Source organism: Microtus oregoni, unplaced genomic scaffold (genome assembly GCF_018167655.1).
Source record: "Microtus oregoni isolate MIOR12 unplaced genomic scaffold, Mior012 000079F_ref0000094, whole genome shotgun sequence".
NCBI lineage: Eukaryota > Metazoa > Chordata > Mammalia > Rodentia > Cricetidae > Microtus > Microtus oregoni.
In genome coordinates, this window is record NW_024544537.1 from 3,355,001 (window position 1) to 3,359,353 (window position 4,353).

Sequence of the window (4,353 nt, forward strand, 5' to 3'; positions counted from 1 at the left end):
TACAAGAGCTAGTTCCAGGACAGGCTCCAAAACCACAGAGAAACCCTGTCTCGAAAAACCAAAAAAAAAAAAAAAAAAAAAAAAAAAAAAAAAAAAAAAAACAATGCCTTTGTTATGATGTCTCCTCACAGTAATAGAAAAGAAAGTAAGACGAACATCCTTTTATATGATATAAGCAATTTTCATAGACAAAAATCCACAAGGCTTAAACAAATAAGAGATCATATGTAGATAAAATGATTTTTGTAAACAGTAATCCCCATTATTTATTCATTTTAATAATTACACTGCATTTAATATTTTAGATATTTTATAAAACAGCTATCCAACCCTCGTTGTTAGATATTTGCATGCTGCTATGATCTTAGCAGGTTTTCTTTTGTGTTAGTTTAAACTCTGCATGGATAAATATTGTGGCCTATATCACTTCAATACCAAGTATAATGATAGTTTTCATTATATTAAAGTACGTGTATATATATTTTTCTGTGTGTAGATTTTTGTGTGCATTTTCACATGCATTTATAAAATATGTTTACTATATATACTATAGATACATTTAATATTTAATAATTATTTAGTATTTAATATTATTTAAATGTATTTAATATTATTAATAATAAATATTTAATAATATATTTAATAATAGTCAGCATCTTCCCATAATTCTTTCAGATCCATCACATTCTTCAAACCCTACCCATTTGTGTCCTTTTCTATTTTAAAATAAAGGCCATTATGTCCAACTTCTGCTTCCATATACTCTTGGGTATGTGGCCTTCACTGGAGTATGATAAACATGCCAGAGGCTACAATTTAAAGAAAACTGATTTTGCCTCTCCAAGCACTATCAGTATGGGTGGAACTCAGATATGGGTGGGACTTCTTGCTCAACTCCCCCCTCCATGTTGGAATTTTGTCTGGCTTAAGCTTAACTCTCTGTATGGCTGAGAATTCATATTTGCAACTGCTTTGGCATTGCAATGTAGCACTGCAGTAAACAATGCAAGAAAATATTGTTTCCTTGGAGTCATTTATTCTTTATGGCTCTTAAAATCATTCCTCCTCCTCTTTCACAAAGATCCCCGAGCATCAGGAAGAGGGGGCATGATCCAGATGACTGCTTTAAGGCTGAGTACTTTCCAATCTCTTTGTTCTCTGCACCTTGACCAGTTGTGGATCTCTATATTAACTGAAATGGACTGCAAACAAAAGTTTCTTTCCTAAGCGTTAAGAGATTCATTGATCTATAGGTGTGATGAGAAGTCACTAGGACTGTTGGAATTAGGAGCAGTTGAGGGGGTGGTATGGAAACCTAGTGCAGCAGAAACTCCTGCAATCTATGAGGGTGACTCTAGTGAGGACTCCGCACAATAGAGGGTAGGGAGTCTGAACTGGTCATCGTTTGTAGTCAGAAAAGGCAACTAGTGGTGGGACTGTCTTTTCTTGTTGGCCAAAGAGGTCCTATGGAGATGCGTAAACAACCCAGTCTGATGCTAGGAAAAAAGTTATCCTCTGAAAACTGACAGCAGTTGCTGAGGACAACTTCCACTGAGCTCACTGACCATAGAGAAATCAAGCAGGGCAAGCTTGTAACATTCACCTCTACATTCTAGTCTCATCGCAAGAAGGTACTCTGCAGGCTATGGAACTACATACCTCGACACCAACCCCGGCACACAATTCTCCACCTACAATCTGCTCTGCCTGAAAGATATGGTGGCACAGAACAAGGGCAAGTGGCCAATCAACTTTTGCTTTAACTTGTCCACAATAAGAGAAGAAGGCCATGTCCTACACTACCTGTATGACCAGGAACCAGAGACTGAATTGCCCAGAGACTTATGGTAGAACCAAACGCAAGTGGCAAAAAAAAGTCATGAAATGATTCCTAATGATGTTCTTCTATAGTAATAGATTTGTGCCTCTTCTTATAGTTATCAAAGAGGCTTCCTCCAGCAACTGATGGCAACAGAGCCTCACAGCCAGATATGTGGATAGAGCGTCTAAATTGGAAATCTCAATTGGATAATGGATGAGTGAAAATAGGAGCAGGAAATACTGTGTAGGAGTGATAGGAAATGTAAGACACCAGGAGAACATGTCCCACCAAATCAGCTAAGCAGGAGTCACATGGGCTCACAGAGACTGAAGGGGCACGCATGGGGCCTGCATGGATCTGCACTAGGTCCTTTGTGTATGTTGTGGCTCTTTGTTTGCTACCCTTGTGAGAATCCTAAAAGTGGACATGGGCAGATCTCTGACTCTTTATCCTGTGCTTGGGACACTTTTCTTCATAGCGAGTTGACTTTCCAGTCTCAAAATGAGGAGTTTTGCCTTGTCTTATTGTATCTTCTGTTGTCCTGTCTGGAAGTCATCTCTTGGAGATCCCCTCCTTTCTGCAGAGGAAGCAGAGAGGGAGTGGATCTGGGTGAATGGGAAGGTGCTGGAGGTGGAGCTAGAAGTGGAGGGAGGGGAAACTGTGGTTGGGATATATTGTACGAAAGAAGAACCTAGTTTAAAAAAATCAAGTTGAGGAATAAAAATTAGAGCAAATCATCAAAAAGAGAGGAGGAATGGGTAAAAGTGAGTGATATTCTTATAATAAATACTAGGATGTATGTGTGTGTGTATATGTGAGTATGATCGATGAGAATAATTCTATGACTGAATACACTAATTCATTTTGTCATGCATTTTTATTCTAGGCAATGGAGGAGAGATGGTGAAACTTTCCATTATTTATGTTTTTAACTCTTTTACAGTTTTAACTTGGAAGTTAAAGTTACAGTTCATTCAGTAAGGAAAGTGACAGTTTACAAATAAAATGTTTATGCATTTTGGGCCAGCAATGACATGGATGTTTCATAGCTGCAAACCCTAATGACAACTAATCCATACCACTTAGCCAACAGAAAATAAAAAAAATTCTCAGAGTATGTTTTCAAGATATGTGGCTTTCTCAGATCTTTTCTGCAATTCACATTTATTTGCAGGTGTAGATACTTGTATTCCTTAGTTTTTCTGTATAATACCCAAATAAAAGATACGAATTATGAAGGGAAAAGAAATAAACACAAACTATTTTGTCGCTCTTCAGTCTTGCTATTTGAATGGGGCTATTCCAAAATTACTACAAATTAAATTTTATCAAATAATTGCACCCAAAAATGAACACATTTTAAAAGAGAATATTTAATGTCATTTTAAAAGTTTGAGTATACATTCAGAATCTTGACACTCTTAAACAGTGACTAATGGCTTACAACCTACCATGGATTGGATTTTATTAGATAAATGACTATTCTAGTAGCTACCTTTTATGAGTATACTTTCATCATTTATTTGTATTTCACATCCATATATTTATTTATCACGAATAGTAAATAACCTACTAAGTTTCTTCCACCATACTAATGATCCAGGTTTCCTTTATAAACATCCTAAGAGTTTTATAAATTATTAACATGTAGTTAAACATACTTATCTATAGTTAAGTGAATTTGTCTCAAGGATTTACATAATCCTTCTAAATACAATGCATTTAAATCTGAAACTAGAGAAAATTCAATGTGGCTTCACTGCCTTGCAGTATTGTGCTTTTCTAAAAAAATTAAGATTTAAACTATTTAAAATTTCAAGAACTATGACATAAATCACCGCTCTCTTCTTCCACTGAGACATGCATGTAATGTATATTTTATAATTGAATGATGAATAGTCTAATATATATATATATATATATATATATATATAATAAAAGGGAAAAATACTGTGATTGTATACCTGTCCATGAAACCAAGTTTTCCTCAATCCCTGCTTTGTTTGTATCATTTTAATATTGACTTATGACAATTTTTGTTAATTTATTTTGTATGCATGTACAATGTATGTGTAGAAGACAAGTTTTAACAGATTGTCTTCTCCTTCAACCATGTGGATCCTGTGGATCAAATTTAGGTCACTGATCTTGGCAACAAACAACCTTTACCCCGTGAGCCATTTTACTGTTCTCTTTCCCTATTTCCAATGGTTTAAATTTTATGAAGTCATTCATTCTATAACTTTTACCAGCTATTATATACCACATATATGGACTAAGATATGTTAAAATAATAGTGGCTTCAAACAAATGAAATGACTTTCTATAATTTAAACATTTTGATCTCAGTGTTGTAACATAGGACAATACTTTAATGAAGCTATGTTTTCATATATTGCTTACATCATATTTAACAATGAAGTAGGATTTTTTGTCTGTTTGTTTTAAGTCCTATAACCTTGAGCAAACATAAACACCTGAAAGGATGATATATGTTAAAACAAACATTCAGTCAATTGTGGTGCATGCCT